Consider the following 11,171-nt stretch of genomic DNA (forward strand, 5'->3'; position numbering starts at 1 on the left):
TGACTTTAAAATGATGAAACTTTCAATTTATTTTTTTTGTTTAATTTGTACAAAGTATGACTGGGCGAAAGAGTCTGAATAAAATAAAACATAAAGCATGAAACATTAAATGATACAAAGTATGCACACCGGCATTAGGGTTTCTGTCATCTGCATGGGGTGCACCCCCACCAAATGAGGGAGTATCCTCTTTGCACACACATTTAGCAACGCCAGAAGGAGGTTCATGGCCCTCACTGCAATCCTAAAGAGCTGCCCCTGCAAAGCACATATGCCAATTGTGCAGGGGCCGCACAGTCAATAATGTGGATCCAGAAGGGGTTGATTATCTGGTGAATAAGGATTTGGTTGATTGGGTTCAGATCATGCCACTGTTGCTGGTTACGGATGCTATGAGGCGTTGGCACCTTAAATGAAGTGCCAGGTTAATTTGGACAATACCTCATTGTAATGGGGTGCTCGTGACAGCATTGGAAGCCGGTTGCAATATACGTAGCAAGAAAAGAATCCAAATAGGGAGCTACAGGTGGAAAATGGGCCGAATTGCTTCCAGCGTTGGGGATTACCAAGTATTGTTGCCACTGAATGGTGTTCATGCCCTTCAGGCGTGTGCATTTAAGATTCAAGAAGAACTGTGAGGGCGCAGAGTTTACAAGTCTCAGGAAATGGAGGACTGAAATAGCACTGGGGGATGGGTTTTCTGGGTGCCAGAAGCATATTATGTTTATTAGCAGGAGAGGGATTTTTTGTTGAGTTGGAGAACGAGGACAGGCGAGGATGTCTTTGCTTGGGATGGGAAGGAAAGCCAGACTGTTATACAAGAAATTCTTGTCAGCTTTTAGGGAGATGCAATACCAGTGAATAATATGTATTTAAAACGTTCGATTCATCATTCTTCAGCTGTGGAAAAATCACCCCATGTAGGAAGAACAGGCCCAGAAGTTGGGTCTGAACTAGCTATGCCTAGCGTTCCATCCTGTACCTCACTTAAGGTGCCCAAACAAGGCAAAACATGTCTGGGTAGCTCGACGTCTCATGTAGAAGGGATGAAACCTTACAGTTCAGGGTGGACTTCCCTTCGTGGGGTGGGACCAAGCTGGATGTACATATGGTTTACACTCAAGGTATTGCCAAATTAAGATGGAAAATTGTGTTGAAGGTTTGCTAGGACACTGCCAAAGGTTATGTTTCCTTCAAAACCTTCCACCCCCTCCCTCTTTAGTTTTGCAAAGGGCAGGAAGACATGGCATTTAAGTCAGAATGGCAACCAGCGTGTGAAGAATGATGGGGACTGCTCGCTTATAAGAAAGATGACAATTTTTTCAAGTGTTAAAACCATTAGGTAGCAGGTGCGGGCGGGCAAAATGGAAGGACCATAGGTGTTTGGGCATGGGCTAGTTGTTTCTGCCCACGCCGTTGTCTCTATTGATATTTCACCTTGTACTTATTTGTAAGTGCGATAGATTATCGTTGAGCAGGGAACTGCCCGATGTAGGACAACCAGTGTGTGCTTAGAATATGTATGAAAGGCAGATATGTGACTGCCAGACAGACGTGTTAAAGGCAGGTGTGTGACAGCAAGCGCGTGGCAAGCAACATGCGTTAGCATGCAGGTAGGTGAGAGACAGGCGTCACAGAGTGCTGAGTACATGACATTGTATGGCGGGCATGTGTGTTCTAGGCAGTTATGTGACAAGGAATGCATAATAGGCAGATGTAAAGGTGGCCCAAGTTTTAATTCCACACATATTTGGTGGGGGTCACAATCCTTTTCACAGTTTCAACAAACAAAAAATAAGGGGGGTCCTGGGAGTCTCTCTGCCGGACATGGTTACGAGAGCATTACCCAGATTCTTTAGCTCACTATCTTTCTCAGAGAAGAAATATCCCAAACATATCAGTTTTTGTCCTGCCCACTGGCAGTCCAGCACCGAAATGCTAGGCAATTCTCCTCTGAACAAGAGTGCCAACAGCAACCCCAGACACATGTTTCTGTCTGGTTGGACCTCATCAGTAGGGTGAAGCTGTGCCTCTCTAAGAATAGTGAGCAAGGGGTCCACGTCTGGATTCCCCTGGTAATTTAGGGTGAGAACCGAAGTTACTTAAATATGCAAACACTAAGGGAGGTCCTGGGAGTCTCTCTGCCAGCAGATGTAAAGGTGGCCCAAGTTTTAATTCCACACATATTTGGTGCGGGTCACAATCCTTTTCACAGTTTCAACAAATCAAATGCCTGCCATAGATTTTAATAGGCAGATCCTAAAAGGAGTTACCTGCATTTATTTAAATAGGATGGGCTTCCAAAAACACATCTTCTTCATGACTGGGGGATCCACAGGCTAAACTGTATGTACATGACTTTCAGCACTTGTGAGTTACAGATCAGTGGGTGAGAGATTAGTTGTGAAACAGACAGCAGGTTGGTATATGACAAGGAGACGAGTGCCAGAACATTATCCAGGGAGGAACTTGCATAAGCACGGCGAGGACTGTCGCACCGGTATGACACTGCAGGTGTGTATTTTATGGTTATATATTTCACAGTAGTATGCGCGGTTGGGATGTGTATGTGTCGCAGACCTTAGGCGTTTGTTTCTGATCAGTTGTTGTGTGATAGACAACTATATATGAAATGAAATTAAATGAAATTATATTTTGTTTATATTGCGCTCATACACAAGTGTTTCAGAGCACGACCAGACAAAGGGTGGGGAAGAGGGGAGAGTAAAAACAACGATCTTACTAGGCCCAATGACATTGAGAACGCGCAAGTGCATGTTAAAGGGAAAAGGGGGAAAGTGCATGGAAGGGGGGAGAGGTGGAAAGTTCGGAACAGAGGAGAGAACAGAATAAATACATTAGTTAAATAAATAAATAAAGGTGGTAGTACAGCCAGCAAGTGGCAAGTGCTAGCTTAAGCAGATAGGGTATATCAGATAACTGCAGAAGAGAAGTGGGTGGGGGACTGTATGGGTACATATACAGACCTCAGTGCAAGGGGTGGCCTGGAGGCAGTTCAGGAGGGTGGCAGTGTGAGCAGGTACCTGGGACCGAAGAAAAGAGGGTGGCCAGGTGCACAGTGCCGAGAGAGAAAACAGATCAGCAGGGGAGAGGGCAGAAGCGAAGAGGAAGGCCTTCAGGTGCTTCCGGAACCAGAGTTGGTTCTCCTTCAAGGAGGTAGGGAGGCTGTTCCAAAGGGAGGCCCCAGCCGAAGACAGAGATTTACCCCCAGCTAGTTTCTTTGAAGAACGACGGATTCTGAGGGAGTTAGAAGTAGAGGAGCAAAGGGCTTGAGAGGGGAGGTATTTATGGATGGATAGTTGAAGTTATTTTGGACACAGGCGGCAGCCCCAGAAAACCTTGAGGACAATATATGACACCTATCCTTCTAACAGGCAACAGCTGGGTGACTGGCAGCAGAGGCATGTTTCCCAGGAAGCTCACGCACAGCGGACGGTGCTGTAGTCTGTTAAATCTCAGTTACCAGTTTAATGTTATCCACTACAGAATAATTGCTCGTTTTACTATAGCCGCTATGAGGAGGGAAAGGTTGTGTTTCATCCGGGGTGTCACTTTCGGAAGGGGGTGATGACATCACTTCTGGTGATGTCAACGAGTCGTGAGGCGAGGGGTGAGCCACTTTTTTGAGGCGAGGGGTGGGCCACTTTTTTTTGGGTGTCCGGGCCTATTTCTTGTCCTAGTCCCACCCTGCAAATCAGGTTTAGGTCATTCCTACAGCGATAAGGCCTGGATGTGACCTTTGTAAGTTCAGATCTTCAGAAAGTACAGGTGTGTTTTTGACACCGAAAGTGTCATGTGTCGTGTGCATCAAGAAGTTCCTCATGCGACGCATGAAAATAAGTTTTTCAAACATCTCCAATACTAACAAAGCAAACAGGAAGCCTCCTCATTTAACTGAACGCTGGGCCCTGCAACTGCTTCGGGAAATGTGCAGCTTGCAATGTTTCCTTCTATAATGGTAGGTGTTTCAAGGCAAAATATGTTGCTTTTCTTAAAAGCCAACACTTTCAACTCCCAAGCAGATATTTCAAACTCTTCTGCCCAGCAGGAGTCTTGAAGTATTATAGGACTCAATGGCCTGTAAAGCACGCGAGACGCAGGCTATCAAGAGTGACTGGCAGATGGGGAGCGCCATTAGTAGACAGAGCTGTCATTCCCCTGGGTGTCAAAGATGACAAAACATTGCAGTGAACTCAGAATGGAGACGGGTGCGCTATCCTGGCGCGCATTCGCCGTCAGCCACTGTAAACCATGAGCTCCTTTGAAAAGGCGCAATCATGCGTCTCCGTTCAAGTGCCGCAATTTACCTCCTTGTGTTTCGTCCTCTTTGTATTTACGCTCTGAGACAATGCACAGACTGCAAACGGTGCCGCAGGGAAACGCACACGGCTGTAATTTTCAACTGCCCTGCGCCCACACAAAGTCATATATTACACATGCTAAGGGAACTTCGAAGAGAAATGCAGACTTCGTAAAACAGAGGTTTATTAAAAAAAAAGAAAAGAAAACTATAAAATACCCACGAGAAGAAATCAATAGAAATGTTCGGATGATTTACTGACATCAGGCACGGCTGTGCTCAAATGTAAGAGCTCTCGCTGGGCTTTTATTTATAATGAGACAGAACTTGGGTTAATATTCATTTCAGAATTAGCAGCAACCGGTTTTTTTTTGGCCTGGCTTTTAAAGTGTGCCTGGGGAATGTGCCAACGCCGCCGTTCCGTGGTGAGCGGTGTGCTCCACTGTACAGGGAAGTCCATCATTACAGGATGGGCACAACATCATTGCCTTTTCCTGACCTGCCTTGCTGGGCTGTATTTTGAGATGCGAAGTTGCAGGAAGTGCCCACAACCCATCTCTCGCCACTTCCTGTGTGAGATGGATGTTTACAGAGTGTAAACTGGCAAGGGGCCATCACACCGCAATATCACCGGCGTGCGCTCGTCACACCTAAAATTGGAGCGAAAAGGACACTACCAATCAGTGTGAATGAACCTGGGCCATTTTAAAGTTGAGACCTTTTTGTGTAAAAATTACTAATTTTTGTGGAACAACGTCAGTCCAAAACTAATCCCACCCATATTTACAAAGACACTTTCAGTGCTCTGTTCATTGCAGATCAGGGCCCAGATTACAGAAACTTTGCACCGGCGCAAGTGCAAAGGTGCATGGTATTAGCACTAGGGCAACGTTTGCCCTATTTTAAAAACACTGGGACATATAAGAAAACAATTGCACCATGACAAGTGCCTTTTGGCATATTAAAAGCACCAGGGCAAACATTGCTGTTGTGCAAAAAAGATGCATTTTCACTGCATTTTTGCACCAGGGCAAAGTTTGTCCGAGTGCTATTATGGAATGGTATTAGCACTAGTGCAAAGTTTGCCCTGATGCAAAAATGCATTAAACATGTATCTTGTTTGCACTAGGGCAATTTTTGTCCTGGAGCTTTTAAAATGCCAAACTGCACATGTCGTGGTGCAATGAATATCTAATTTGTCCCAGTGTTTTTTAAAAATAGGGTAAACATTGCCCTAGTGCTAATACTGGGCAACATTACACTTGCAACAGTGATAGGTTTCTGCAATCTGGATCCTGATTTGCGCTAGACAGGTCACTCTGGACCTTTCAGAAAGGGAAAGTATTCCTAGACGCCAGATTTCAATTACAATATGGAAGAATGAAAATTATGTGAAACCAAGGAATTTGAGCACATCTTCAAGAATTGGCATGACAATGTGAAACCTAAATGAACATTGCAACACAGCTTGTGTCTTTACAATCTGACTTGTCTTTGGCTTCACTGGAGGTGAGAGGCATGTTTGCAGTTTTCTTAGATAATGGGCCTCATCACGAGTTTGGCGGTAGCCCTTAAATGTGGCGGTAGCACTGTTACCACCGCATTTCAGGGTCTGCCAAATCATGGCTTCGGCTGATTTCCCCCCAGCTATCAGCTGGGGGAAAATCCGCCGAGAATTTGCTGATTTTCGGCGCGTTTACCGCTGGCGGGAAATCCGCCAGCGGTAAAAGCGCAAAATTTCCCCATTGAGCCCAATGGGGAATGGGGAATTCCCAAATGGGCTCAATGGGGAATGGGCAATACCCGTCCCGCCAAACCCGTGATCTGGAGCTAATAGCACCGGTGGGTTTGGAGGTAGGGCTAATAACGCCAGCTCTTTAGCGCCGGCGTTACCGCCCAACTCGTGATGAAGCCCAATGTCTATTTTTCTGTCTGCATGGGTGAATGTGCAGTCACAAGTGGCTGGCCTTATCATGACGTGTAGGTCCACAAAGTCTGCCTACAGTTTTTGCCAATTCCAGAATTTAGTATGTTTCATAACTTGACTCGAATGCCGCCCATTTCTGCTTGAAACAACGTGAGCCCATTTCTGGTGTTGGCGTATTTGGTGGCGCTAGCACCACCTAATGCCAAGACATTGCTACTGCTAGAAGAAAGAGAGAAAGGGAAGTTCAGGAGCAGTCTTTCTCGTTGGCATGGAAACTGGCCGATATTACGGCATGTAATAGCCAAAGTACTGCTGCACATGGATTTGTTTCCTGGAGCTGGTGAGGCCTCCAAACAGCTCATAAAAAAACGAATGATTGCCTGAGCCTGCACCGATCAACAGGCACGTTTTCGGTGGGTGTTGCAGCACCCACTATATGGGATTTACAAATGATTTCCCCCCCACTCCCTACCCAAGAGCAGGCACTTTTGCCAACTCCCCAAACCCACCTTGTCTTTCCCTCGTCTGTTTTTCTGATTAGATGTATTCTTCTCTACACTGTTTGCTGACTATACCAACAAGATTGAGGTTTTATGCTGGTATTGTGTTGCGCGCTGCTTCTGCCCACCCGGGTCAGCGCCTCCCCTATTAGGTGCTTTCTGACACCTAATAGCCTTTTGCTTAGACCCGCATTTGTTGATGGCTGCAAAATCCCAAGGCACTTTTCACGTTCGCACGGCAGTGCTCACATGCTGTTGGGTGGATCAATTGTGGTGCGGCTCTGATTTTGGGTTGTTCGGCCATTTGGGGTATGGTCTGCAGTTGTGCTACTTTATGTAGATTGGGGAGAGGGAGGCTAGGGGTGGCATCGTGGCCGCCCCAACCAAAGTCGGTTTCTGGACTTACACCAACCTGGTGGCTGCACTTCCGTTAATAGGCTAGTACTCCAGAGTTCTCAAAACCCTTCAAACGCTTGCCCCACAGTGTTTCTGATCCCCTAAACCACACCCCCCTACTCCCAGCCATCGTAGTGAATGTTGGCTTGTTGTTCTACATGTTTGGGGTGGAGGCGTCAGGGGTTCTGGTGGACTTTGCGTCTCTGTTGGTGATCAATGTTGTAGGAAGGATGGATACTAGCACATAAAGGTCAGCAGTATGGCCCCGGCGGCAACCACCGTGTGCAAAAATAAGCACAGTGGTACCCGGGCTGGGTGTGTGGATGGGGGTAGGGGTGGAGGGAAGTTGGACATTGTTATATGGCTCTCACCAAGGTAGTATGCTACTGGTGTGCAGAGTTTTATTGTGTCTAACCAGGTTGTATGCTTGAAATTCGTGTCACTGTTTTCCATTGATAAGCACTAGTTGCTGTAAAGGTGTTGTGTCAAAGTGGGTAACTAGAAAACCTAGAGTAGGGGATGTGGCTTGGGTTCAGCATTCCAGATGAATCCTCCTTGGCTAAAGTATCACCATAAACTATGTGTACGATATGTAAGCTTTATAATTGGCTGGTTCTCAACTTTACGCAGCAAAGGGATGCGGATGAAGTCTGTTGCATCCTTGATGGGAATAGTAAATAGTTGTTCTTGACCAGCTAGTTGGAAAGGCATTTTCAACTTTCTTTCTGTTGGCATTCTTAGTTAACTTATTTTGTTGCGCTTTACAGGCATGTTTCTATTTCTGAATGCGTTTAGCTTCACAGTTTGGTGTCACCTGCGACCCACGATGCTGTTCGCTTTCAGTATCTGGAATGTTGGTCTATGTTCCCTTAGACTAGAACCATCGCACTCTAGGTGCTCAGGCTCCTCTTTTGATTGACAGTGTGTGTGTGCAGTGTGTGTGTGTGTGTCATACCTGCCTACAGCGAGCTGTGGTTATCTTTTGTTCCACTGTTCAAGAGAACTGCTTTTTTTTATCCTAATGCAATAACAAACGGTGCTTGTCTTCACGTTTCTCAACATCTAGTGTTTTAAATTACATACGTGTTCTAACACACATGCTCTTTTCTCACCATCACCCATGCATTTGCCCCAAAAGCTTATTACTGCTGCAGTGAATGCATTGTGGTTTTACTCTACACTCTACATGTGTGCAGTCTGCAGCTGGCCAAGTATAAAAGAAGGAATTAAAGCGTACATAAGAATGGGATGGAGTCACTATGGTGTAGAGACTTTGCAAATAGGTTTTCAAGGCCTCGAGCAAATGCTTTGTTCCGCGATCAACCGTCATTATCATTGTATGGTGAAGGAGTGTAGTGAAATACCACTGATTACTGTTAAATACATATAAAACAATCACAGACTTCTTGGGGCGTAGCATGCCCCACAAGCCTAAATTAATTGTTCTCTGGGATTAAAAGGTGGGCTCCTTTAAATGATTTTTAACATATGGTGAATGCATCTTTCAAATCAACAGCACTGAGGCTGGCAGACACGAGGAAAGAGGTGTGTGAGTGTGGGATTTGAGTAGATTATCTTCCCTTATGTCCCATGTTCACTGGGTTTAGTCATTTCAAATGGATGTGCTTTAACCACTTAAAGTAAGTAAACAACAAGAGAAAAAGAAAAATAACTATTTTTGGGGGGTTTTGGTGAATTTGTGTGTTGCAAGCCACACATTTGCCAAAACCATTGTTAAATAAGAGAGAGAAAGGGGAATGCGATTCTAAACTAAGAATATCTGATTGGCATAGCAACCCCAGCAATGCCATGGCATGAAATGGCCAACTCATAAAAATAAATTCCAAACTCCCCTGCCGCGCTTCCCAATGAGGAACTCCCCAACAGGATTTGCTCCAATCAGCAGCTCTGTAAGAAGCAAGTCAGCCAGGCTTTCTATTTCCGAGCTGCGTAGTGATTTGCAGTATTGGGCTATTTTGCATACAATTGTGCCATTGTGTGACTACTTTTGGTGGCAATCTTTTTTATTTCGCCAGAGGCTACCTCTCTACAACCTATTTTGGGCTACATTTGACATAGCCTCCGAGGGCAGATTTGTTGTTCATGCTTCCTCCCCCTAACCAACTACCACCACTCATCCACCCTGCTACGAGTTATAACTATGTGTTTATCTGCTTTCTTTGAGGCCCTGCCCAAGAAGTGGTTCGGGCGGGTGCCAGCAAGGTCACAGTGGCTGTGAAATGCGTGACAGACACCCCTCCCTTGATGGAAAACCATTTCTGCGAGAAGTACACGCCGTTCATGCCTAACAAGCTGTAACAAGAGCCCAAGGCTACACTGACCCGTGTGCAGGAAGACATTCATTCTAAGAACCTGGACACTTTTATCACTTATCCCTGATTGCCCCTACATACCTACATGCCATACATGGGCCCGGACGCAGCCCACAGGCAACCCTTGTGACATGAGTAATGTGATGAGGACTGGTGCAGCCACCTTATCTGTATGTAAGGATGTAACCGGCCTGGCAGGGCAGAGCAGTCCATCGAGGCGTTTGGATCATGCCTGCAATATATGCTAAACCTTTCTACTCCTGGTCTCTCGTGTGTTTATTTCGGTGTGTTGCAGAGTGTGCTGTGCAAAGGGCATTTGCAGTGGGGAGCAGGACAGACGTCTGTAACACACTCCAACCCTCACCCACTCAACCACCCCAGCCCCCACTCTCTCTATCCCCACCCACCCTACCCCCACTCTCTATATCTTTCACCCACCCACCCTACACCCACTCTCACAACCCCACCTCCTACCCACCCTACCCCAGTCTCTATACACTAATCCCCTACCCATCCTACTTTATGTATTTATTATTTATTTATATGTTTATATAGCGCTGCAGCCCGCAGGCATCTCACACTCTCTGCCCCATCCCCAATCCCTTACCCACCCTTCTCCCACGTTCTCTACCCCACCCTACCCCCACTCTCTCTACCCACACCCAGCACCCAATAACCACTCTCTCTATCCCCACACACCCTCTCTATCCCAACCCAACCACCATACACCCACCCTCCCTACCCCCACTCTCTCTACCCCAACCCACCCAAACTACCACCACTCTCTCTACACCCACCCACCCCACCTCCACTCTTTTTCTACCCCCAGCCACCCACCTTAGCCTTTACCAATGGCTTCCTCCCTGGCTCTATTCCCCTTCTCATTATATTGCACACCTGCACCCCTTTTCACATCCTCCTTTAAAACTTTGCACTCTCCTCCTTGAACACCAGCGCCTATACATGTAAAGAACAGCAGTAAACACCAAAACTATTGCCATTGCAAATGCTTGTTACAGATGTACCAATCGGGGTGCCCACAGAAATAAATCTAAGAATACATATATGTATTAATCTCCCCGATTCAACCCAGCCCTGTTTCTTTGGACATTTACAAGCTCCTATTGGCATTCATACATTATGTGCCTGATTCATGGAAGAATTTTATAATGGCGCAATCCCATAGGAACATTTTCTGTGAATTCGGCCCTATGTGTGTTCTGAGATTATGTCTTGGGAAAACCATGAAAAGGATATGTGGGATTCATGGAGATGCCATCCAAACCTACCCCTGATTCACACACAGAACTGCATTTCTGGAGGCTTAGTTTTTCCCCTTCCCATTACATTCTTACTGAGAGGTGACCTTTCACTGATTTATGGATTAGGTGGCTGGGTAGCAGTAGCAGAGGCAGCTTTTGGTGCCGGGCGGGGTGCAGCTAAAATGGCACCAGCGGAAGGCTGGGGGGCGTACTGGGCACCAGGTGGGAGCCGGGTGGCCGCCCCCGCTGTTACCCCTGGCTCTGCCACTATTGGACAGTTCCTGGTCTGCTGGCATTGGTTTACATCTGTACTACTTACTCATATTTGGCTTTACTGGAGGTGAGAGGCATGTTTGTGCTGCTCTTTGGTGATCTCTATTTTGTTGTGTGCATCGGCAAATATACAGGTGTTGAATGGTTCTCATGACAAGT

This window comes from Ambystoma mexicanum, chromosome 1q (genome assembly GCF_040938575.1).
Source record: "Ambystoma mexicanum isolate Mex_15411 chromosome 1q, UKY_AmexF1_1, whole genome shotgun sequence".
Lineage (NCBI taxonomy): Eukaryota > Metazoa > Chordata > Amphibia > Caudata > Ambystomatidae > Ambystoma > Ambystoma mexicanum.